This window comes from Triticum aestivum, chromosome 6A (assembly GCF_018294505.1).
Source record: "Triticum aestivum cultivar Chinese Spring chromosome 6A, IWGSC CS RefSeq v2.1, whole genome shotgun sequence".
Classification (NCBI taxonomy): Eukaryota; Viridiplantae; Streptophyta; class Magnoliopsida; order Poales; family Poaceae; genus Triticum; species Triticum aestivum.
Genome location: NC_057809.1, coordinates 130,646,276 through 130,674,015, shown reverse-complemented (window position 1 = coordinate 130,674,015; position 27,740 = coordinate 130,646,276).

Sequence of the window (27,740 nt, the reverse complement as noted above, 5' to 3'; positions counted from 1 at the left end):
GTTGCAGACTCCATGATATCTGCTCCAGCTTCATCAACATAGTCATCATCGCTACTATTTGGTTCCGAGTCGGTGCCGTCAATGATGATGTAGTCTTTCGGGCTAATCTCCTTGGGTTCTTCGTCTTCCTCTACTGGCGTAGGGTCTCCCATGAATATTCCAATCTTCTTGATCAGGTCGTTATTCTTCTCCACCAATACTTCAATTTCCTCTTCATAATCTTCACATGTAGCCTTGAGTTCTTCCTCCAGTTCCTTGATTCTAGTCTTAGCCTTCTTCAGATCTATCATGTCGGCGCACATCTGATTCTCCTGTCGTCGAATGTGCTGGTTTAGCTCCTGGATAAAAGCTGCGATTGATCTATCCTTTTTGGTGCTGATCATTTCCCAGTGCTCATCTCGGTGCCCACATATCTGGTAGATAGTATCCTTGAGATCCTTGCGGTGGACTTCTCCAATGCGTCCCATGGCGATGTGAGCTGCCATGCTCTTTCCTAGACTCCAAGTTGGTGCATCAAAAGAAAACTCTATGGGCTCAGTGACTGGCATGAACGTCCTTCCTGGAACTTGAACTTGAATCATCCAGCGCTCTTCTTCAGGTAAAGTGGCGTTGTAGGTTCGGTACTCCTATGTTCAGGTATCTAGTAACTTCCTTCAAGTGACGTCCAAAGGGTGTATCTTCATCCGGTTGCGTGAACTTGTTCCTTGCATCCGCCATCCTAAAGAGTAGAAAAGATGAGAAGTCAGAAGAGAAGAGAGTGAAAAGGTGATCTGGGTCTTTTAGCTTAGTGCCCGTGTCCTACAGTCAGCGTGTGCTCTGATACCATCTCTGTAGCGACCAGACCTCAAACAGTCTGATCTCTATGCTCCGGTGTCATCCCTGGATCAGTAATGCTGACACCACACAGTACTCGGAGGATTTATAGCAGAGTAGCAATCACACACTTATTACATCGAGTGTCTCAAAAGAGAACTTATTACAATAAATATGGCTTAAGGCCATCTACTAACGATAACAGCGAAAGGCTTGGAAGATAAGTGAGTCCATCAACTCCAACGGCATCACTGAGTATAGAACCACGACCTAAAAACTCCTTAATCATCGTCTGAAAAGTCTGCAACATTAACGTTGCAGCCCGAAACGGGTCAACACATGGAATATGCTGGCAATGTAACACATAGAGAGTAATGGAATGAAACAGCTATACTATATGCATATTTGGCTGGTGGAAAGCTCTATGGTTACGGTTTTGCGTAAAGCCAATTTTTCCCTACTTCAAAGGAATAATTTTTATTTAACTATCATGGTAGTTGTTAAACATTGAGAATGGTTGACAGCATTCTCAATCCCAATTAAGCATCATCATTAAACCCAACAAAATTAATTTAGAGTAACATGTTGAGATTCACATGAAAATCCAGGTACTAGATACTCAAGATGTCCATAACTGGGGACATGGCTAATCATGATTAGTTTATTACACTCTGCAGAGGTTTGCACACTTTTGCCCACAAGACTCGATCGCCTCCGTTTGGTTTCTCGCACTACATGGTGTTTGAGAAGACGGATGACCGAGACATAGTCTTTCAGAAGCGCTAGCACCTTACGATCGGGTAGACCGTACCACCTAGATCCCCTACATCTGCTAGTCTACCACTGTAAGAGTTCGCACAACTTAGTCAACTATGCTAGAGCCCATAATAGCTTGTGGCTGCACACGGAAGTTTCTAGTATGAATAGTCTCATGATCCCTTTGAGCCTGGGTGGCGGTCCAAAAGAAAACAGGCAAGTCCTGGAATACCCAGGTGTCTCAATCCACCCAGATGTGTGTTTAAGTTGCCACCATAGATAAACCATTAATTAATAAAACTCACATCTGTCATGGATATCACTCACCCAATCCACGTCTACTACCATAGCATGGCATAATAAGCAAACGTAGAAGTAACTCTCAAAGGTTTGATAATAAAAAGGTAATAGGTACTACCTCATCTACTTCCCATCCCACAATTTAATTAGATCCTAACCATGCAATGTGTGAGGATTGATCTAATGCAATAAAACTGGGTAGTAGGAAAGGTATGATCAAAGTGTTACTTGCCTTGCTGATGATCCGGGAAACCTAGCGATTCGAAGTAACAAGCGGCGCACTCCGGGTATTCTATCGCAGACAAACAAACAAGCATACAATAATTACTCATCTAATGCACAGGTAAAACTCAAATAAGATATCTAACCAGAAGGTTCAACTTAAGAACTCCGGTTGGCAAAAAGAATCAAATCGAACAAAGCAACGAACATCAAACGGCGAAAGAAAACAACTTCGTTCTACTAATCTAGATCTAAGGCAATTTTTACAGTAGCAAAATCTTGTTTAAGTTGTTTAAACGGATAGAGGGTTTCGAGACGAAACTCTAGGCGCTTGAATCGCCTGATTCCGATAAACGAGCGAAAAGTTATACTAAAACGAAAATCGGATCAGGAATCGCGATCAGAAAAATCGCGGATTTAATCCGAGAAAAAGAAAAACGACGAATGTTCGTTAGAACGAACTAACGGACGAACGCTCGCTAATTAAATAAACCGGAAAAACCGATCTATTTAAAAAAACCGACGAAAACCGATCGGTTTTAAAAAAAAACCGACGGCACGGATTTCGAGGCAGCGGCGAACCTCGGCGAGCGTGCGGCGGCGGCGGCGTCCGGCGGCGAGGCGGCACGGCGGCGGCGGCGGGGTCGGGCGGCTGGGGCAGGGTCGGGTGGCTGGGGCTAGGGTTTCCCCGGGGCTGGGCCTCCCCCGGCTTATAAAGGGCGAGTCGGGCCGGAGTCCGGATAGGACACGGCCCGTAGGTCGGTTCGTTTATATATATATATATATATATATATATATATATATATATATATATATATATATATATATATATATATATATATATATATATATATATATAATTACGCACAAAAGAAAAATAAAAAGAAATACTAAACGGACTCCAAAAATTCCGAAATAAATTTTCACGGGCTTCTAAAATCAAGCCGGACAAGGTGAACATTTATTTGGGGCCTAAATGCAATTTTGAAAAACGCACATTTTTCCTAAATTCAAATAAAACACCGAAAAACTCCGAAATAAAATCTTATTTGATTTTATTATTTGATCCTCAATATTTCTTTATTTTGGGAAAGTCATTTTATTCCCTCTCTCATATTTTTGTAATAGAAATAATTGATGATAAAATAAATAAAATCAAACGATCCTATTCTCAAAATTTGAGAAAACTCAAATATGAAAATAACGAAATCCCCAACTCTCTCCGTGGGTCATTGAGTTGCGTAGAATTTCTAGGATCAACCAAAAATGCAAAATAAAATATGATATGCAATGATGATCTAATGTATAACATTCCAAATTGGAAATTTGGGATGTTACACCTGTCCTCGGGTAGGCAGCCTGTGCGAGATTTCGGCGGTCAGATATCTGGCCTCCCATAGCTTCTTGATGTCCTCCTCTGTGATAGAGGAAGCCATCCACCAGCCTTGAAGGTTGGATCCGGACATGATTGAAGGTCCGAAGCGCTTCGCCTGAGCCTTGGGTGTTGGAACTCGGGGTGGGGGAAGGGAGGGATTGAGCGCGATAAGAAAAGCACAGGCTTTGGCCCCTTTATAAAGAGGGTGAATATCAAGCGTCCTCCGCGTGGCCATTTGGAACTTGCCTAAAATCGAGGAGTCGTACTAACGAGTATGATTGGGTTACCCACACCTGTATTGATGAGAATCCCGTGATAAGGGGACACGATCTCTGCTTCGGCAGGACGTGCCAATAAAACCGCCTCGCAACATGTGCAGTGGTTGGTTGGGAAAAATGGTTCGAATAATGACCGAGGCCAGGGCGTGATGTCACATTATGAAAGGCTGTCAGCAGATTAGATTTGTGGAAATATTATACTCTCTACGGTGGAATGTGGAATTCGTTTTGCAGAGCCGGACACTACCCTTGTGTTCAAAATCTTCTATGGAATATTCGGAGGAGGAACCCGCCTTGCAATGCCGAAGACAATCTGCGCGCCGGACTCACTGTCATTGAAGCCTGGTTCAGGGGCTACTAAGGGAGTCCTGGATTAGGGGGTCCTCGGACAACCGGACTATATCCCTTGGCCGGACTGTTGGACTATGAAGATACAAGATTGAAGACTTCGTCCCGTGTCTAGGTGGGACTCTCCTTTGCGTGGAAGGCAAGCTTGGCGATTCGGATATGTAGATCTCCTCCCTTGTAACCGACTTTGTGTAACCCTAGCCCCTCCGGTGTCTATATAGACCGGAGGGTTTTAGTCCGTAGGACAACAACAATCATACCATAGACTAGCTTCTAGGATTTAGCCTCTTCGATCTCATGGTAGATCAACTCTTGTAATACTCATATCATCAAGATCAATCAAGCAAGAAGTAGGGTATTACCTCCATCGAGAGGGACTGAACCTGGGTAAACATCGTGTCCCCCGCCTCCTGTTACCATCCGCCTTAGATGCACAGTTCGGGACCCCCTACTCGAGATCCACCGGTTCTGACACCGACACTCGTGGCCCCCTGGCAGCCCTCTGATGCCCATCTTTGGCTATATGGAGTCTCTCGGGGAGAAAAAAAATCATAAGCAAGCTTTTGGGAAGAAACTCCACCGCCAGGAGGCGGAACCAATCTAGGGCTCCGGCGGAGCTGTTCTGCCGGGGAAACTTCCCTCCGGGAGGGGGAAATCATCATCATAGTCATCACCAACGATCCTCTCATCGGAAGGGGTTCAATCTCCATCAACATCTTCACCAGCACCATCTCATCTCAAACCCTAGTTCATCTCTTGTATCCAATCTTTGTCTCAAAACCTCAGATTGGTACCTGTGGGTTGCTAGTAGTGTTGATTGCTCCTTGTAGTTGATGCTACTTGGTTTACTTGGTGGAAGATCATATGTTCAGATCCATTATGCATATTAATACCCCTCTGATTATGAACATGAATATTATTTGTGAGTAGTTAAGTTTGTTCCTGGGGACATGGGAGAAGTCTTGCTAGAAGTAGTCATGTGAATTTGGTATTCGTTCGATATTTTGATGAGATGTATGTTGTCTTTCCTCTAGTGGTATCATGTGAACGTCGACTACATGACACTTCACCATTGTTTGGGACTAGAGGAAGGCATTGGGAAGTAATAAGTAGATGATGGGTTGCTAGAGTGACAGAAGCTTAAACCCTAGTTTATGTGTTGCTTCGTAAGGGGCTGATTTGGATCCATATGTTTCATGCTATGGTTAGGTTTACCTTAATACTTTTGTTGTAGTTGCGGATGCTTGCAATAGGGGTTAATCATAAGTGGGATGCTTGTCCACTGAAGGACAGTACCCAAGCACCGGTCCACCCACATATCAAATTATCAAAGTACCGAACAAGAATCATATAAACGTGATGAAAACTAGCTTGACGATAATTCCCATGTGTCCTCGGGAGCGCTTTCCTTTATATAAGAGTTTGTCCAGGCTTGTCCTTTGCTACAAAAAGGATTGGGCCCTCTTGCTGCACCTTATTTACTTTTATTACTTGTTACCCATTACAAATTACCTTATCACAAAACTATCTGTTACCGATAATTTCAGTGCTTCAGAAAATACCTTGATGAAAACTGCTTATCATTTGCTTCTGCTCCTCGTTGGGATCGACACTCTTACTTATCGAAAAGGCTACGATAGATCTCCTACACTTGTGGGTCATCACGCGCCAAGAGGGGGGAATCCTACTAGGACTCCGTTCCTCTTAGGATTTGGCCCCCCTCCTTCCTTCCAACGAAGAGGGAAAAGGGGAAAGGGGGAGAGGGAGAAGGAAACGGGGGCAGCGCCCCCACCCCTTATTCAATTCGGATTGGGCTTGAGGGGTGCCACCTCCTGTGGTAGCCTCCCTCTCTCCTCTATGTCGCAATATGCCCATTAACTTTCCCAAGGGGTTCTGGTAACCTCTCGGTACTCCGAAAAATCCCTGATCTTCTTTGGAACCATTCTGGTGTCAATATATAACCTTCCAATATATCAATATTTACCTCTCAACCATTTCAAGACTCCTCGTCATGTCCGTGATCTCATCCGGGACTCCGAACAAACTTCGGTCACCAAAACACACAACTCATAATACAAATCGTCATCGAACGTTAAGCCGGACCCTACGGGTTCGAGAACTATGTAGACATGACCGAGACACATCTCCGGTCAATAACCAATAGCGGAACCTGGATGCTCATATTGGCTCCTACATATTCTACGAAGATCTTTATCAGTCAAACCACATAATAGCATACGTCATTCCCTTTGTCATCGGTATGTTACTTGCCCGAGATTCGATCGTCGGTATCAACATACCTAGTTCAATTTCGTTACCGGCAAGTCTCTTTACCCGTTTTGTAATGCATCATCCTGCAACTAACTCATTAGTCACATTGCTTGCAAGGTTTATAGTGATGTGCATTACCGAGAGGGCCCAAAGATACCTCTGTGATACACAGAGTGACAAATCCTAATCTCGATCTATGCCAACTCAACAAACACCATCGGAGACACCTGTAGAGCATTTTTATAATCACCAAGTTACCTTGTGATGTTTGATAGCACAGAAAGCGTTCCTCCGGTATTCGGGAGTTGCGTAATCTCATAATCAGAGGAATATGTATAAGTCATGAAAAAATCAACAGCAATAAAACTAAACGATCATAACGCTAAGCTAACGGATGGGTCTTGTCCATCACATCATTCTCTAATGATGTGATCCCGTTTATCAAATGACAACACATGTCTATGGTCAAGAAACTTAACCATCTTTGATTAACGAGCTAGTCAAGTAGAGGCATACCAGGGACACTCTGTTTTGTCTATGTATTCACACATGTACTAAGTTTTCGGTTAATACAATTCTAGCATGAATAATAAACATTTATCATGATATAAGGAAATATAAATAACAACTTTATTATTGCCTCTAGGGCATATTTACTTCACAACCAAGGTGCAAGAAAGTAAATACGGGCACATACGTACATATGGGCTGAGGGCCGAAGAGAACTTGGCCCCCACTGCCAGTCCCCATGGGGGCTTTTTCCCCCATGTGTCCGGCACCCGAGGAGTCATCCTGCGGCGCCACCTTAATGATTTCTGGAATCTCCCCTGGTCTGGGAAGATCCTTTGGGACGCCACCTCATCATCACCCATGGGTGAGGCAGAATGAGCGGGCGACAGAGACATGCTAGCCATCTCCTTTGAGTCTAGTGAATCCTCTGTCGAGGATCGCTGGGAGCTGTCGCGGGCCGGACTGTGTAAGTGCATCTAGTGCCCCTTAGTGATTTTGGTGTATTGAAGACTTATAGGTTAAGGGACTAATGCGTTTGTGAGTGTACACAGGTTTATAAGTCTATGAGGAGTTTGATATTTACAGAGAAAGTCGACCCCTAAAAATGAAGTTCTTCGACTGAAGACTTTGGATCTCTGAAGACTTTCTAAAGACTTTGAAAGTGAAGAAATTGGTGTGACCGTGAAGACTTGGTATTCATTCGAGGAACATGAAGCGTGAAGACTTTTGTTTTCGTAGTTTCATTTTCTCTTTCTTGAGTCATAGGAAACACCGTACTGTTAAAGGGGGTCGAGGAAATACTAAGGAAAAATTTCCATGTGATGCTCAACTCAAAATCCTACACCTACCAATCCCTTTGAGTGAAGCCATTGGAAATCTCATACAGTTCAGTTAATTTCTTCAGTGACAGAGACGAAGTTCTTCTGGTCTCTGAGGAATTTTTCCTGACTGAGGAGTTAGGAATTCGCCAGTGCGGATTGTCTACACGGTGAGGAACATGATAGCCCTGAGGATTTTGCTACTCAAAATTCCGACCGTTGTTGTGCTATGCGCTAGCTGCCCCAAAATATCTATCCACCTAACGGTCATATCATTGAAGGGCATTTATGTCTTATCATGTCGGGCTGCTCCCTAGGCTATAAATAGCCGCCCCCTACAACCACTAGTTGGTTGGCTACTCCGAGAGAAACTGACACTTGTCATTTGAGAGCAACCCATCCTCCGAGGACTTTGAGCAAAAATCATCAAGTGAGGAAAAACCCAAAACCCAAACACCTACAAATCCCAAGTGATTGAGCATCACTGAAGAGATTGATCCTGCGTGGATCCGACGCTTGTTACCTTTGAAGACTGTGCTTCTTCCAGACGGTTAGGCGTCATGGTCTAGAGAATCCAAGAGGAATTGTGGATCACCGAGTGACCAAGTTTGTGAAGGTTCAGAACTCACCTGAAGACTTACCACGAGTGATTGGACGAGGTCTGTGTGACCTTAGTTCAAGGAGAATACGGTGAGGACTGGGTGTCCTGAGATGCGTGTTCAGGACTGGGTGTCCGGGACTGTGTGTCCTCGAGTTTAAATACTCAGCCGCTCCAACCAGACGTACAACTGAGACAACAGTTGGAACTGGTCTACCAAATCATTGTCTTCACCAAGCTTACTAGTTCCATTTCCTCAACTCTTTCATTTTCTCATAATTGAGTTATGTACTTGTTCATATCTGTGTTTGAAGACTTTGACTGAAGACTTTCTCAATTTCCTCGGTTCAATTTCTTCAGTCTGATTGTCTTCATCCTGTGTTATCCTGTGCTCATGCTACCTGTACTCTGTGCCTGACTTCATTTCATCATGATGACTATGCTTGTATTCTGTCATGTTTACTTTTGAGTACTTGTTCCGCTGCTAGTAGTTCTTCGTTAAGGAATTTCCTCACCGGCAAATTCCTCAGTGAAGAATTTCATAAAAATCGCTTATTCACCCCCCTCTAGTCGATATAACGCACTTTCAATTGGTATCAGAGCAAGGTACTCCCTTGTTCTGTGTGATTTTGGTTTAACCGCCTGGAGTTTTAGTTATGTCGACCGCAGGTATGACAAAAGTGACATGCCCCATCTTTGACGGTCACGAGTATCCCAAGTGGAAGGCCATGATGAAGAAACACCTCATGGCGATGAACAGTGAGCTGTGGACCGTCACTGAGATTGGTCTGACCGATCTGTGCAAGATGGCGGAAGCTGATGACATTCGCAAGTACACTCTTCTCAACCTCACGGCGAAGGATGTCATCTGCTCTAGTCTGTCACAAAATTAGTTCAGGAATATCATGCATCTCGATCATGCGAAGCTCATCTGGGACCGTCTCTCTGAGGTCTATGAAGGTCATCGAACCTGTCATGATCCTTGGTTTGAGGACTTCAAGGAATCTCTCAAAGCGATGACATTCGAACCAGAATCATCATCTTCTGCATCATGCCTTATGGAAAAAGATGCTGAGGTAACTGAATGCTACCTATCCGAGTCTAGTGATGATGAATCTGGTGATGAATTTGGACCCAGCTATGTCAAACTTGCTTCCCTTGCTACTAAACAACAAAGAGCTTTGGAAAAAGTTCACTATATGCTAAACAAGAGCGATGATATGTTGGGTGAAGAAATGGATCAGTCAAAAGCTTTGGCTGAAAGTCTTCAGAGACTTCATACTAAGTATGACACCCTTCAAGATCAACATAACACTCTCTTATCTGATCATGAGAAGCTTTCTTATGAATTTCTTCAAACAAAGCAAGATCTTGAGAAGGTAAGAGTGAATTATGAAGATCTTTAGAAGGAGCGCGATTCATTACTTGCTCAACATATCAGCGCTTCTCAGGAAGAAGTTGTTCCTTCATGTTTGAAATGCATTAAACATGAATCTGCTAATTCTTCACCTGAATGTTCAGATGCTGCTAATGTTTCAAATTCTTCACATGCCTCTGCTATCACTAATTCCTCATTTGAGGACATTGCTAGTATCACTGACGATGCAGGGCTGAAGGAATTATACACGACGGGCATGTACAAAAGCCTCAAAGGGCATCAGGCTCTTTGTGATGTGCTTAAAAAGCAGATCCTCAACAGGAACCCTAGGAAAGAGGGTATTGCCTTTGAGAGGAAACTCCATGCTGATGGTACATATTGGAAGCCTGGGCAGTGCCCCAAAAATACCTGGGTTGCTGCAAAGGGACCTCCAGTTGATCCATCTAACCTATCTGGATATGCATGTGAATCTCCTCATTCTGATGATGAGTCATTTGACTCCAACTACAAACTATTCAAAAATCAGAATGGTGAAGTATTTGTTAGATATGTTGGCACTAACTGCAGGAACGGTCCCCCTATGAAGAAAATCTGGGTACCCAAAAGATGCCTTGAAAATCTTCAGGTGAATGTCATCGTGACGCCACCTGTGAAGAATAGGAACCCCATATCAAATTCTTCATATGGATCCAAGTCCTCATACGGACCAAACTCCTCACATGGATCATATTCCTCAAAAGGATCAAAGTCCTCATATGAACATCATAGTACTAACCCATCTATTTCGCAGGGAAGACCTAAGGATTATGGATATGTGCATTATTCTTCAAATTATTATGTCCATAAGTCCTCGAAAAATTTCTTTGCTTACTCTAATGCTTATTCTAACCCCTCTTATGTGAATCGAAATGGACTGGCTTCTATTCTTCAACCAGGGCCATCAGAACAACCATGGTAATAACCAGCGGAATAACCAAGGGAATCAGCAACAGTCAGGTTACCAGAGTCACCCCAAGCAGTTGAACAGCGGACAGTATCATGTGTTCACTACCAGCTTGTGCAAGCGGGATCAGAAACTTCACAAGAGGGCAGTCAATACTGTTGAACCGGCTGTACCGCATTATCTATGATGGTCGGAGCAGCCTATTGTGTGGATCAGAGAGGATCACCCACCCGGGTTGACAATCCGGGTCAACTAGCTTTGGTGGTAGCCCCTCAGGTAGGGGGCTATAAGTTTACCAAGGTTCTGATGGATGGAGGGAGCAGTATCAACATCCTATACTATGAGACTTTCCATCGCATGGGTTTGATGGATAAGAATCTTAAACCATCAAACACTATCTTTCATGGTGTGGTACCAGGTAAATCGGCCTACCCTGTGGGAAAGATTGCTTTGGAAGTTGTGTTTGGAGATGAGTTTGATTCCAGGTCTGAGACTTTGACCTTTGAAGTGGTAAAAATCTAGAGTCCATATCACGCGCTATTTGGACGGCCGGCTTACGCGAAATTCATGGCGAGGCCCTGTTATGTCTATCTACAGCTCAAGATGCCAGGTTATAAGGGGACGATCACAGTACATGGGAGCCGAAGGATTGCCTTGGATTGCGAGGAAGGTGAAGCAGCTTATGCAGAATCGGTTTGTGCCACGGAGGAGCTGAAATTCTATAAAGACAATGTTGATCCGGCGAATATGCCCCTCTGAAGAAACCTACGACTGAACATGACTCGGCCCTGACGTTCAAACCGGCTAATGAGACTAAGCTTGTTGACTTTGTCCCTGGTGATTCATCCAAGCAGTTTAGTGTCAGTGCAAATCTGGATCCGAAATAGGAAAGCGCGCTCATCGAGTTCATCCGTGAGAACCGGGACATCTTTGCATGGAAACCTTCTGACATGCCAGGTGTACCGAGGGAACTCTCTGAGCACACGCTAAATATTGATCCTAACTTTAAACCGGTCAAGCAGTACCTTCGCCGCTTTAATGAAGAAAGACGCAAGGCCATCGGTGAAGAGGTAGACCGGCTGCTGGCAGCTGGATTTATCGTCGAAGTGTTTCATCCCGAATGATTGGCTAATCCGGTGCTTGTTCTTAAGAAAAATGGCACTTGGCATATGTGTGTGGACTACACTGATTTGAACAAAGCTTGCCCGGCAGATCCTTTCGCTCTCCCACGTATCAATCAGATCATTGACGCAACGGCGGGTTGTGAGCGCCTGAGTTTTCTCGATGCTTATTCAGGTTATCATCAGATTAAAATGGCAGTTAAGGACCAGGAGAAAACAGCCTTCATCACTCCTTTTGGAGCCTTCTGCTATGTTTCTATGACCTTTGGGATCAAGAGTGCCCAAGCAACCTACCAGCGTTGTGTGCAAAATTGTCTTCACAAGCAGATCGGCCATAATGTTCATGCCTATGTGGATGACATTGTGGTGAAATCCAGGAAGCAGGAAACCCTGATAAATGATCTCAAGGAGACGTTTGACAATCTTCGGGTTTACAAAATGATGCTCAACCCGGACAAATGTGTTTTTGGTGTTCCGGCAGGCAAACTCTTGGGCTTTCTTGTGTCTAACAGAGGTATTGAGGCAAATCCGGAAAAGATCAAAGCAATCACATCCTTGGCTAAACCGGCATGTATCAATGATGTTTAGCGCCTGGCGGGCCGGATTGCGGCCCTCAGCCGATTTATCAGCCGTTTGGGAGAGAAGGCAATTCCCCTGTATCAGATGTTGAAGAAAACAGAAAAATTCGTCTGGAGTGACGCCGCTGATGCGGCATTCAAGGAGTTGAAGCAGTAGCTAGCTGAACCGCCAGTCCTCGCCGCTCCAGTTGATAATGAACCTCTATTGTTGTACGTGGCTGCCAATGCCTAAGCGGTTAGTGTGGCGATTGTGGTTGAGCGTAAGGAGGCTGGGAAAGAATATCCGGTTCAACGACCAGTTTATTATATCAGTGAAGTACTGATCGAATCAAAGCAAAGATATCCGCATTGGCAGAAGCTAGTGTATGGAGTTTTCATGGCAAGTAGGAAACTCAAGCAATATTTTCAAGGCCATCCTATTATAGTGGTTAGTTCTGCTCCCTTGGGTGATATAATCCAGAATAGAGAGGCAACTGGCCGGGTTGTGAAGTGGGCGATCAAGCTCGGTCCCCATAGTTTGAAGTATACACCCCGAAGAGCCATCAAATCTCAGGCGCTTGTGGACTTCATCAATGATTGGACCGAGTTACAGGCACCAGAAGACAAACTGCATAATACATACTGGACCATTCACTTTGATGGATCCAGGCAGCTGGAAGGCTCGGGGGCTGGAGTTGTCCTCACTTCCCCTCGAGGAGATAAGATTTGTTATGTTCTCCGCTTAATGTTTCCTTGTACTAACAATGCAGCGGAGTATGAGGCCTTGCTCCACAGTCTTCGTGTAGCTAAGGAAATGAACTTAAGCCGGGTTCGATGCTTTGGAGATTCTGATCTGGTGGCTCAGCAAGTTTCTGGTACTTGGGATTCAAAAGACCCGCTCATGGCGGCTTATAGGCGCGAGGTGGATATTGTAGCAGGTCACTTTAAGGGTTATCAGGTGGAGCACATCGACCGGCACAAGAATGAAGCAGCAGATGCTCTAAGCCGGTTGGGATCTCAGCGTAAACCGGTACCACCTAATACCTTTCTAGATATCTTGCATAACCCGTCTGTAAAGTTTCCTACAGAAGAGGATTTAGCTGTTCCTGATCCGGAGGCCCAGTTGGTAGCCGTTCTACACGCCACTCCGGATTGGATGGTTCCATATTTGGCGTATCTGAACCGGGGCGAATTACCAGAAGACGAACTTTTCGCCAGGCAGATAGCCCGGCGGTCCAAGTCTATGGTTGTTCACAATGGCGAGTTGCACCGTTCTAGCGTTTCAGGCGTATTCCAACGTTGTGTTTCTCCTGAAGAAGGACAAGAGATTCTACGGGAAATCCATGAAGGGGATTGTGGTCACCATGCCAGCTCAAAGTCCTTGGTTGCTAAGGCTTTCCAACACGGGTTCTACTGGTTGACAGCTCATTCTGACGCGGAAGACTTGGTAAAGCGGTGTGACGCTTGTCAGAAATTTTCACATCGTGCTCATGTTCCTGCTCAGGAGTTACGCATGATTCCCATCACTTGGCCGTTTGCTACTTGGGGGCTTGATATGGTTGGACCCTTTAAGCGTTCTAAGGACAAGAAGACCCACCTGTTGGTGGCGGTTGACAAGTTCACCAAATGGGTTGAAGCAGAGCCCATCAGTAAATGTGATGCAGCCACGACGGTTCAATTTCTCAAAAAGATTATTTTCCGTTTCGGCTTTCCACATAGCATCATCACAGATAATGGTACGAACCTTTCTAAAGGTGAGATGGAGGAGTTCTGCCAACGAGAGCACATCCGGCTTGATGTAGCGTCCGTGGCTCATCCCCAGTCCAATGGTCAAGCTGAGAGGGCAAATCAAGAAATCCTGAAGGGTATCAAGCCTCGGCTCATGGTCCCTTTGAAGCGGATGTCGGGTTGTTGGGTGGAGGAATTACCATCATGTTATGGAGCATAAATACCACCCCAAACCGATCTACGGGATATACACCCTTTTTCTGGTCTATGGGGCTGAGGCTGTCCCCAGTGATTCGTCATGACTCGCCCCGGGTCACGAATTATGTTGAAGCGGACAACGAGCAAGCACGCCAAGAGACGCTAGACCTGTTAGATGAGAAGCGAGACATGGCTTTGGCTAGGTCGGTGATTTATCAACAAGACCTACGGCGTTATCACAGCCGCCGGGTTAAGACAAGAACCTTTCAAGAAGGTTATTTGGTACTTCGGCTCATTCAAGACCAGACTGATATGCACAAGTTATCCCCACCTTGGGAAGGGCCTTTTGTGGTCAGCAAAAATCTGCACAACGGATCATACTACCTCATTGACGTTCGAGAAGACTCACGTAGCTCTGAGGAGGAGACCCGGCGGCCATGGAACATAGCTCTCCTACGGCCTTATTACACTTAAAGTCACAGGCTTTTCGTATGTACATATTTCAACAATGTATATATTATGATCAATATAATAAACCGGCATCCTTGCTATCAAGCAGGGCCTCCGCCGTTTTCTTCCTTCAAATATCTGCTAACTTGGGGGCTTCCTGTTCAAACATAGGTGTATTCACCAAAGAGAACATAGCGTTACTACCCTCTTGATGCGGCTATCACGCCTTGGGGGGCTCCCTGTTCAAACATAGGTGTATTCACCAAAGAGAACATAGAATTACTACCCTCTTGATGCGGTTATCACGCCACAACAAAGCTTGGGAGCTTCACACCCAAGGGGCCAAAGAGAGTCTTGTTGCTACGCACAACTCAAACATAGGCACCCATTGAGCACAGCTCACAAAGTTACTTGGGGGCTCTTTGCATCAAATACCAAAGAGTTTGAAAGGACCCTTGTAGCTGGGTATCGACCCACGGCTTGGAAGCCTGGTGTATTCACCTAAAACCCCGGGTTAACCTGCCTTCATCAAGTAAGCCACTCCTATCCAGGTAATCCTGGCACGACCCTTCGAACGTTTGACAGTTACTCTCATTGAGACCCTGAACTTGTCAAAGTTAAAACAATGATTGGTTAGTTGGAGGACCATCTTAAAAGGCTTTGCCAAAATGGTTTAACTCAGTGGCTTGGCAGCCCATGAAAAGCCTCGATTTGGGCCTAGCAGCCCTCGAAAAGCCTCGACTACAGTTTTTTGTTTGCTTTTTTCTGCCAAGTTTTTATTTTTCGTGAAGTCTACGTTAAACCGGAGTTTTTTAAACCCGGCACGGCTTACGGATCTTCTGTTCAAGTATACAATTAAAGGTAATCCGGCATCCTTCAAAACCGGTCTGGCTTTAACACTTTGTCTCCAGCAATCGGCCGGCGTTCGTCACAACCCGGTTCTATATCATATATACACCAACATGGTACAGTGGATTTTGGGTTTTCACCCTTCTTCAAATCACAATTGGTAAACCGACAGCAAAGTTTTATATCACAGGTATGATTTATTATTGCTGCAACCATAGTTGCTTACCAAGTGGGATATTTTGACCCGTCTGGTGGTAAACCTCCTGGACAGATTTTCTGTATGCAGACACAGGGATTGCATAATATTGTAAAAATACATAAGCCAGTACTGAAATTCTCATGACAAATCAACGCAAAGTGTATCCCGTTGCACGAGGGCAACGGATCAAAGTATTTCCACTAGCTTATTACAAGGCGCTTGAAGGCCCAAAATATGGTGTTTCCAACATAACAAGGTTTCTGGAGCATCACTCTATTTGCCGGATCAAGTCTCATTACCATGTTGCTGCGAAGTTGATGGGTCATCTGGCGTCGGGTCAGCTTCCTCTTCCCCACCTAGCGGCTGGAAGTTTGTGGTGGTCCAGTCAATCCGGGTTAAGGCCTGAAAGATAGCTTCTTCACTGATAAGTTCTGACGGATCAATGTCAGGGGCATAAGTGTGCTTACGAATTCCTGGAATAAGATTTTGCGCCTCCGGAATGACAGGGTTAACCCGTTTGTTGTTGGCATCATAATAAGACCGGTGAACCATCAAGTTAGCATCCTCTGCCAGCTGACTCGCCAGAGGACGCATCTCCCTTGTCACTCTTTTAAGGGTTGCATCATCAAAATCTGCCCCGTTTTCTTGTGTGCTTGGAAAGCCTTTGGCAAGGTCAACCGGATCCAAGTCAGCTATCCATGCTTTGGCTCGGGTAAGTGCCAACAAAGCACTGGCCCTGGCAGCAGATCGCTTCACCTCTTCTAGCTATGCTGGTACCATGGATAGCCTTGTCAGAGTATCCTTGATCAGTGTTGGGGCCGGATTGTCATAGGAGGCTGCACAGATAACCCTTTGAGCACTGGTGTAAAGTTGTTCCAGAAGAGTATATGATGCTTTCAGCTTCATTCGTACATCTAAGCCCAGATGAGTAATGCGCCCCCCTACAACGATTTAAGAATTTTATATTTCAACCGGCACCTTACAAGATGGGTATTTCAAATACTTTGCTAGGAGTACTTACCAAATACTGTGGAGGTCATAGAATTCACTTGACACCTTAACCCAGAAAGCTCTTCTACCACCGGTTTAAGTGCAGATTCGGCGTCTTCAGCCCGTTTCAGCAATGTCCCCTTTTCAGTGTCCCAGTTGGCACGTTCCGTCTTGAATTCTTCTTTCAGTCGTTCTATGGAAGTTAAAGCGGCTCGAAGTTCATCTTTAGCTTTGGAAGATTCTTCTTGCTGAGATTTGATAATTTCTTGAAGATCGGCAATCTGCGTCCATTGATGGTTTATGTCAGCCTGCCAAAATCAAGAGGAGCATTTCAATATTTTATCAAAGTCCCAAGATCATACAACTGGTTCAATGATGGCACTTGGGGGCTAATGCGGATTAATTCTTTCTTACTGCTTATTCAAAGTCCCAGGATTCATACAAGTTTCAATCCTGGCACTTGGGGGCTAATGCGGATTAATTCGTTCTTACTGCTTATTCAAAGTCCCAAGGATTCATACAAGTTTCAATCCTGGCACTTGGGGGCTAATGTGTGTTTGTTCAAAAAACTTAAAAGTCAACAATGTGCAGTTTGGAAATTCAAAGTCCCGGTTTGTTTTTACAAATTAAACCGACCCTTGGGGGCTACAGGATACAAGGCAGTGAAAATACAAAGATAAGGAGGAAAATGTTTACCTCATAACGTTCCTTCATTAGATTTACCAAGTCAGCCTCATTATCTCGACTTGTATAAAGCCGGTTCAAGAAACTGGAATGAAGATCCTGGGCAGAAAGATTAGCATATTTTGACATATCAGTTTCCATCTTCCTCTTGCCTATTGAAATAAACTCATCCTTGGCGGTATGTTTGCCAAGACAACTGGATCACCCGGAGCGGTATAAGCAGTGCCAGTAACAATAACGTCATCGTCTTTGGCTGGGCTTGGCGGATTAGCACTTGACTTTAGCGGATCAGCAGCCGGACTTGCAGGCATAACATGTGGACTTGAGGTATCCTCATGTATGGCCAGATCAGCTTCTGGCGGATTAGCATTGATAGTTGGCTCTGGCAGGGCAAAATCATCCACGAGATTATCAAGATTTTTATCAAGACCCTCAAGAGTTTTCTCCGGTTCAACTTCACCGGTAGGGGCGCTGGTCTTGGCCTTCTTACTCAAACGAGCTTGAGCACTAATATTAAAACAAAGATTAGCATGGTCAACTGAGTTATGAAAGAGAAGGGAAGGCTACACAATTACCCAGGGACGGTTTTCAGTGGAGGCAGCTGAGTGGTTGATGAACCGCCAGACGAATTAGAAGATGCCTGATAATTTGAATGAGATGAATTGAGAGGGCATCGGAAGAAACCTTTCAAAAGATAACGTTTTTCAGGAGAACAAGCAACCTCTGGACGACGTTTCCGGTTTGGGGTGTGAGGTAAACTGGAAGAAGTGACCTGTTGACCACTGTGCCGGGTTGTGCAACGCCCTTCGGTTTGATGTGTCTTCAAAGAAATTTTTTGATCCAAATGAGCAACAGGGTGAGAGCATTTCACTTTCCGAACTGCACGGTGAAATCGTTGAACCGGCACAAATTCTGAGTCAGAAGAAAGACAAATTACCTCAATATGATCTGCATGGCTGGCCTCCGCATCATCCTGGGAGTAATCATTATCAGTAAAATATATGGATAGAAGTCAAGGGAGTCAAACTTTACCTCTTCAGCCGAGTCATCGACATCTTCTGGTGGCTCTGAAGACTCAACGGTTTTCTTTTTGGCAGCTTTCTTGATGACCTTGGTCTTACCACGAGGAGCCTTAGCTACTTTGTCTTGAGTTTTCTTTTTCCAAAAAGAGTTACTGGCCTATGGGATTGCACAAAAGTATTATTATAGCAGTGTCAAAGCATAGAAGAATAAGGAAAAGTACAAGGTTAAAATATTTACCCCTGGCGGTTTGTTGGAGGCGTAAAAAGGACGAAGACCAATTTGAGTACATACGACGAGCGGTTCGTCGAGTATTTTCTTTACACTTTCACTGACTTCATCGTCCGTCAGTTCTATTGAGTTAAACCATTGAGGATCATTGGTGTTGCCGGTGTATTCAAACACCAATCCGGGCTGGCGGCTTAAAGGGAGAATGCACCATGAAATCCAGCAACGAACGAGATCAACACCAGTTAAACCGTTGGCAAGGAGAGCCCGGAGTTTGGCGAGTTGAGATGCATAAGCTTGTCGGTCTTTGGTAGGCAATCTCTGAGGTAAGGGGTGATTATTGCTGAGTCGGTACGGACGGTAGCCCGGTAGAGGATTCTCTTCAGCAGGGGCAGTATTTTCACAATAGAACCAGGTTTGGTTCCAGTCTTTTGGATGGCTGTGAAGTTTGGCGTGAGGAAAATCAACCTCTTTCCTTTTTTTGGATTGACACACCGCCAAGTTCAGTATTAGGTCCATCAGAAAATTTCGTCCGACGGTTTAAGTGAAAGAGATCTAGAAAGAGATCGACAGTTGGTTCTTCTTGCAGATAAACCTCGCCGAATACTTGGAAATTGCATATGTTGGACACAGAATTTGGTCCAATATCTTGAGGATGAAGTTGGAGCCTAGCAAGAACATCCCGGAAATTTTTTGATCCGGGAGGACTAAAACCTCGAGCTAAATGTTGCAAGAATACAATCACTTCTCCATCTTGAGGTTCAGGGGGGCATTCAGGGCCAGGAACTCACCAACGGAGGACATTTTTTGAGGCTAAAGCGCCGGTGGTGACATATTCATTGATTTGCATTTCTGTGATCCGAGACGGAACCCAGTTGCAAGCAGCAAATTGCTTCATCATCTTACAAAGTCTGTAAAAGGAAAACGGATGGTTTACGATTGGCGGTTCGTATGTGTTTGTCAAAATGTTAAACCGGCAATTCAAGGTATACGTAGGAAGTGAACCGGGCATGGCTGTTCAAAGTCTAGATGGAGGTTTAAGAGAGGGCTAATGACATACAACGGATTATCAACACTAAAGGATAAACCGCCTTTTTGAGGCAGAACCCCAAGCTGGAAATTTGTTAAGTGTGGAACAAACAGGTTTCACAAGTTGCAATTATTATTTTGGATCAAACGATCGCTCTAGAAGGAAAAATTTCTAGACCTAAAACAGTGCAGAGAAGTTCATACATTCGAAGAGGGCTTCCAAACAATGGAAATAAGATCTATTTTTATGCAAGATAAGCACAAACAGTTGCCGCAGCAGTTCTACATTGTTTTTACAATCTAAACAGGGCATTGGAGGTGAAAACTAACAACGGTTTTGCATCAGGCGGTGATGACCGCCGACGAACTCAAACAAAGTTCCAATGCAAATCTGAGAAGGGGAAGGAGAAGAACTCACAGATGTGGACGAGCTGCGGAGGTTCGTCGTCGATTTCTGGTCAGAGTCAGGTCGATGCAGCGGCCTGAGTCGGTGCGGACTGGAAGATCAACGACGGCGGCGGTGGTGATACTTGAGGTCTTCGGGTCGCGAGGAGGAAGACGATGCGGTTTGGAAAGAGAGAAAATGGAAGGCGCCCCAGTTTTATTTATAAGGAAGTGGGATAAAACGACAGGCGCGAAAATCAAGGAATCGGAGGCGGCAAAAGAGGATGCAGCTGTCGCCTCGATCTTCGGGAATTAATTAAAGAGAAGGGAATCTTTATAAAAAAAATTATACAGGAATGACGTCACAATGATTTACTACAGTAACAGAAGATGACGTCATGGCGATTCATCAAAGTTCACAGGGAGAAGACAATATGGCGGTTTACGAGAATTGCCAGAAGTTCAAGGATTGAAGACTGACATGAACAGGTTCAAATCAATCTGGGGCCTAATGTTGAAGATATAACCACTGAGGGTAAACCGCCCAGGAGGGGCCGGTTCACCTTCAGTTATACTGAAGCCCAAGGAAACCCAGAAGATGGCGCTTTACGTATGAAGCTTAGAGGCCCAGAGCCCGCAGGCAGTTTAGGGCCCATGATAGTAAACCGCCATGATTGTATAAACTTGCATTGTAAGATAAGAAAGAAGAGACCGAGGCGGACACTTGTATGAGCTAGCCTTGGGACTCCGTAGACCGGCCGGGATCCTCCTGAATATATAAAGGGGTGACCCGGCGGCGGTTCAGGGCTAGACAAAGCGGATTCGCTCCCTGGTCTTCGAAACCCCAGCAATACCAATCACAACTATACGTAGGCCTTTACCTTCATCGAAGGGGCCGAACTAGTATAAACTCTCATGTCCCTTTGTCCGGTTTAACCCCTTCAAGCTAACCCGTAGTGATGGCTCCACGACTAAGTCCTTCCATGAGGACATCTGCCGTGACAATTCCACGACACTTCTCGTATGGAGCTCGCAGAATGATGAACTCTTTGCCACCCCTTCAGATGTGGGTGGTGAAGAAAAAGAACTAATCTCTTCTGCAGGGTCAGGTCTCCAGACGTATGTAATCGTCTGAAGAATTTGCTGGAGACCTGAGTATGCCTGATAGGACACAGGCTAATCATGAAGAAATGAACTTTCATTTCTCAGGTCATCATATTGCTTTATCTGTTCTTTTGCTTGATGAAATTGATCTGATGAATTGATGTCATATTCTTCACTGATGAAGTATATGAGTTTGTAAGTTGCAGTAACTCATATGCAGGATGATCAACCCAAAGCCATTGAGTGGGTCCTCGATAGTGGATGTACAAATCACATGACTGGTGACAAGAATCTATTGATGGATGCTCCATTGTCTCCGTCACATCTAAAGCATATCATCTTTGCTGACAAAGGCAAAAGTCAAGTATTGGGTCTAAGTAAGGTTGCGATCACAAAGGATCGACACATGGACAAGGTCATGCTTGTTGAGCCCTTAGGATACAACCTTATGTCTGTCTCAATGCTTTGTGATCTTGATATGGTTGTTGTCTTTGGCAAGTACCGTTGTGTTGTGGTTATGGAAGCTGACAATTCCAAAGCCTTCGAAGGCTTTAGGAGAGGAGACCTGTATATTGTTGATTTCTCTACAGGACCACAACCAGCCGTGTGTCTACCTGCAAAAGCTTCGAAAGGCTGGCTCTGGCATCGACGACTTGGTCATGCAGGCATGAGGAATTTGCACACGCTTGCGAAGAAGAAGCATGTCATTGGCATCGAGAATGTTAAATTCCTCAAGGATCACCTATGCGGAGCCTGTGAAGCTGGGAAGATGACGAAGGCCATGCATCCAGCGAAGACTACCATGACCACCACTCGCCCATTTGAATTGCTTCACATGGATCTCTTTGGTCCTAATCATTATTCTGCTATTTCAAATGAAGCATCTCAATATGGCTTTGTTATTGTTGATGACTACTCTTGTTATACATGGGTACACCTTGTTACTTACAAACATGAAGTGTAGGAAGTCTTCAAACGATTTTCCTCGAGGGCTTCAACCAACTTTGGTGTGAAGATCAAGCACATCAGAAGTGACAATGGCACTGAGTTCAAGAATTCTGGTCTCGATGACTATCTTCATGAACTTGGTATTACTCATGAGTTATCTGCTCCTTACACTCCTCAGCAGAACGGCGTCGTGGAGCGCAAAAACAGGACTCTTGTTGAGATGGCTTGCACTATGCTTGATGAATACAAAACACCTCATCGTTTCTGGACTGAGGCAATTGATACTGCGTGCCATATCATCAATAGAGTATATCTACACAAATTCTTCAAGAAGACTGCCTATGAACTCCTCACTGAGAAGAAACCCAATGTAAGTTATTTCAAAGTCTTCGGTGCTAAATGTTGGATTAGAGATCCTCATCACAACTCAAAAATTTGCACCGAAAGCACATGAAGGTTTTATGCTTGGTTACGGAAAGGACTCGTACACCTATAGAGTCTTCAACAACGTTCTTCACAAGGTTGTTGAAACTGTAGATGTGCGGTTCGATGAAACTAATGGCTCGCAAAGAGAGCACCTACCTACTGTGATAGATGAACCAGCACCTGAGGAAACTATCAAGTTCAAGGCTACTAAGGATGTCATTCCCATTGAAGAATCTTCTGAAGAATTCATTCCAGAACATGAAGAACGTCGAGCTAATGCACCTGAAGAAAATACTGAAGAAAATGGTGCTGAAGAAAATGTTGATCAAACTCTTCAACGATAACCAGCTCATCCTCGCATTGCAAAAGAAGTGCAAGTTGAAAAGATCATCAATGACATCAAAGCGCCAGGTCCTCTCACACGCTCAAAAGCTTCACATTTGTCTAACTTTTGTGGGCACTATGCTTTTGTCTCTATTACAGAGCCCACTAAGGTAGATGAAGCATTTCTAGAGCCTGAGTGGATTTAGGCCATGCAAGAAGAATTACATCAGTTCGAGCTCAACAATGTCTGGGAACTGGTCAAATGTCCAGATCCTCGCAAGCACAATTTCATCGGCACAAAGTGGATCTACCGCAACAAGCAAGATGAAAATGGCCTTGTGGTGAGGAATAAGGCACGGCTTGTAGCTCAAGGCTACACACAGGTTGAAGGAATTGATTTCGATGAAACTTTTGCACCTGTTGCTAGACTTGAGGCTATTCGCATATTACTTGCTTATGCTAACCATCATGATATCACTTTATATCAAATGGATGTGAAAAGTGCATTCCTCAATGGTAAGCTTGAGGAAGAAGTATATGTTGCTCAACCCCCAGGTTTTGAAGATCCAAAGAATCCTGACAAAGTCTTCAGACTCAACAAGGCCCTCTATGGCCTCAAGCAGGCCCCACGAGCGTGGTATGATACTTTGAAGGAATTCCTCATGACGAAAGGCTTCAAACCCGGTTCACTCGACCCTACTCTTTTCACTAAATCTTATGATGGTGAATTGTTTGTGTGCCAAATATATGTTGATGATATTATCTTTGGCTGTACTGACCAATGTTATAGTGATGAATTTGCCTATATGATGAGTGAAGAATACCAAATGTCTATGATGGGAGAGTTGAAATTCTTCTTAGGTCTTCAAATTCGTCAACAACACAATGGCATATTCATATCTCAGGAGAAATACCTCAAGGATGTACTGAGGAAATTTGGCATGCAAGATTGCAAAGGCGTCAAAATTCCTATGCCCACAAATGGCCATCTGTGCACTGATGAAAATGGTATTGACTTCGATCATAAGGTATACCACTCCATGATTGGCTCTTTATTGTACTTATGTGCATCTAGGCCAGATATAATGCTTAGTGTTTGCATGTGTGCCCAATTTCAAGCTACACCGAAGGAATCACACCATAAGGCTGTGAAGCATATTCTTCGATATCTAGCTCACACACCAACACTTGGATTATGGTACCCCAAGGGCTCGGCTTTTGATCTCATTGGATATTCTGACTCTGACTATGCTGGTGATCGTGTGGACCGCAAGTCAACATCCGGTACATGTCATTTCCTTGGACAATCTTTGGTCTGTTGGTCCTCGAAGAAACAGAACTACGTATCACTATCTACTGTTGAAGCTGAGTATATTGCCGCTGGTTCTTGCTGTGCCCAATTGCTATGGATGAAGCAAACTCTCAAGGACTACGGCGTCAACATGAAGAATGTGCCTGTCTACTGTGACAATGAGAGTGCCATCAAGATTGCTCACAACCCAGTTCAGCACTCGAAGATAAAGCACATTCAGATTCGTCATCATTTTCTTCATGATCATGTGTTGAAGGGCGACATTTCTATTGAGCATGTGAAGACTGAAGAACAGCTAGCCGATATCTTCACAAAGCCCTTGGATGAGAAGAGATTTAGCAAGTTGCGGTGTGAGCTAAATATCCTAGAATATTCGAATGTTCTTTGAAAAGGACACTCATCCTAACACTTATGCAAAATTGATGACTTAGATGTGCAACACATGAAGAAACGTTTTCTTCAATTCAATGAAGAACAACACTCTTAGTGTGAAGAAATTAATGAAGAATTTGATTCTCAGAACCCTACGATAATTGTACGCGGTGTCTGAAATCATCATTCTTATACGGTGGGTCACGCCACCACCAAAAGTTGAAATTCCTCAATTATTCATATTCTTCAACTTCGCATTGTCTTCACTGCTTCCGTCGTTTTTCTTCATTGACTATATATATATAAGTTTATGTCCTCTACAGCATTCACTTATTGCTAATTCTTCAAGCACCCACGATCTAACACGATCTCCACCTCTCAGTACGTGGGTGACACATGTCAAGCGAATGAGAAGGGTCAGGGGCACGTTCGTCCAATTTCTTCGGGCGAGCAGTTTTTCACCATGGCTATAAATACCCCTCCGTCCCTTCCTCACTTCTTTTACTCCGCTTGATCTCTCTCTCCAGCTCGAGCTTCTCAAACCCTAGCGCCGCCGCTACTTCATCGCCGCCGGTGAGGAAGAGCTTCATTGCCTCGACCTCATCGCTGACGTACTCGCACCGACCACGGAAATCTTCACTCCGCCGCCACCGTAGCCATCTTCCTCCGCCAAGTTAGGGCATGGAAGATCTGCACAGACGAACTTCACATCTCTTCACTCCAGTTCGTCGTGTTCTTCGTCTAGATAATTAAAAGTTACTTTTACTGCCCTCGTTGATTCGAATGATTATCTTCAAAATCTTCAAAAGTGTTTTTCTTCATAGCTTCACACACTAAACACCTCACAAGTCATCTATTTTTGATTCGTTTCTCTAAGCATCATTTTTCTTCAAGATTCCTCAATTGTGTGGATCTTCGATCTATACAACTCTGGAACCTAAGACAAAGAACGCTTAGTGAAATTCTTCAAGACTCATCTGGTCAAATTCCTCAAACTTGTTCTTTTTGAAAAACCCTCTGAGAACGCATATGACCTCTCCAAATTCCTCGCAACTATACTCTGTTCACAGGTACACATGTCAGCTACTGAATCACTAGGTTCTCATCAACTTAACTCATTTGCAGCGTTCCTCGAAGAAAAGTTGCATACTTCTTCAGAAAATTCAATTGTCCAAATTCCTCAACTGAAGAAATGGCTGACGGTAAGAAGCCACAGAAGGGAGGAAAGAGGCCTGAGGTCAATACATCCTTTGAGATCCCTGATGAAATATATGCTGGGTACTGCACACCTACTGAGGAAACCAAGAATGAGCGCAAGGTGCGCATTCAGAAAATAGAAAGGAGATGGGCAAGAGAGTGGAGGGAGTACAGGTATGTAACTCCAAAGTACATGAAGAAATTCGCACTCAATCATCCATGCCCAAGAGCTCCATTGGCACCTGGCCAAATCGCTGATCCCGCCAGCCTCAAGCGCGATGAGGACTATCCTGATGAATGGGCCAAGCGCCAAGCCAAGTTGGCTAAGCAAGCCAAAGAAGCAGTGAGGAAATTCAATGAAGACTCTGCTGCTGCTGCTGCCTCTGCTGAGGCCTTTGCTGTCAAGCCAAAGAAGGCTATGTCAAAGAAGCCTGTGTTCAAGCCAAGTGCTTCACCAACAATGCCCTCAAGGCCAAGTTCCTCAGCAATGCCCTCACGGCCAGAATCCTCAAAGCCCTCCGGCCAATTCCTCATGCTTCTCCTGCTCCTCCAAAGTCCTCAGCTCCTCCGCCAAAGCCCTCAGCTGTTCCGACTAAATCCTCAGCACCTGTGCATCTCGCCTCGTGCCAAAGGACTGCAGGCATCTCCATTGCCTCAGGTGTCTCAGCTAGTTCCTCAGCTGCACCAAGTTCCTCAGCTGGCCCCTCACTGCTGAAGACAAAGGCCACTCTTGGACGAGGTCCTCGCCCAAGTCCTCAAAAGAAACAAGTCGCCTTCCAAGTGCCGTCTGAAGAAGACGAAGCTGATGATGATGAACTTGCAGAAATCATCAGAGACAGGCAAGTCAGGGCCGCTAGAGCCAAGGGAACAAATGTGCCACTGATTTTGGATCCCAAGTTGATCCTCGACTACATTGATGTTTGGCACAAGGACCCCAACACTCCCATGCCTGACTTCAAGCTGACTCCTGGCCAAAGTCACATGCCGACCCACTTCATTCAAGAAGAAAAGTGGAAATTTGAGAAGGCCAGGCAGATCAAGAAAGCGCAGTACAAGAAAGAGCGCTATCTGAAGAAAAACGTTGTCTCTATGACAACTGAAGAACTTGTCACTATTCAGACTGAGATCAAGAAACTCAGTGATGACTTTGACGCATATCGCGCTGATTGGCTTGGAGCCAAGGTTCGTTTTGTGAAACTTGCGGATAACTTCACTTCCAATGTTGCAGCCCCAACACAACAGGAAATTCCTCAGGCTGAAGCATCTGCTCAGCCTACTGAAGAAAATGCCAGCACCACTAATGACAATCAGGCTGCTGAAGAAAATGTGAGTTCCAGGGCTGATGAATGCATTCCAGCCGCTGAAGAAATTGCCAGGGCACCCACTAGTGGTGCACCTAAAGAAAATGAAGAACTCAGGGCAACTGCATCAGTTGTGCCTGAAGAAAATCAACCAGATTCCTCAGCTGCTCTTGCACCAACTTCAACTCCAATCCTTCCATCTGCATCAGATGTGAAGAAGACCAAGGTTGCAGAGCGTGCTGCAGTGAAGAAAAGGAAAGCATCGGCTGCTTCAGATTCTTCAGCTCCGAAGAAAATGAAGCCTATGACAAGTTCATTTGCTAATCCGATTGATGTTGTTCCCATCTCAACCAGGCCATCAAAGGACCTTGTTCCTTTTGATGAAGAATATGTGATCCCCAGCGGATCTGATGAAGAAACTCCTTCTGTTGCTTCGTCTGAGCCGTTGGATGAAGAAATTGAAGTGGATGCGATCCCTTCAACACCTCTCATCTCCTCTCCCATGCCTCGGTTCACAGCTGAAGAGGCTGGCGTTGAAGAAATGGAAGATGAAGATGTGGACGTTGGCTGCTCCACACCCGTAATTAGTGATGAATTCTGGGACAGTCAACATCCAAACTCTCCAATGTTCACACCGCTGCAGCAAATACCTCAGTCGCATGCACCAACTGTTCAAATGGGCTCTGAAGAAACTCATCCCACTGCATCT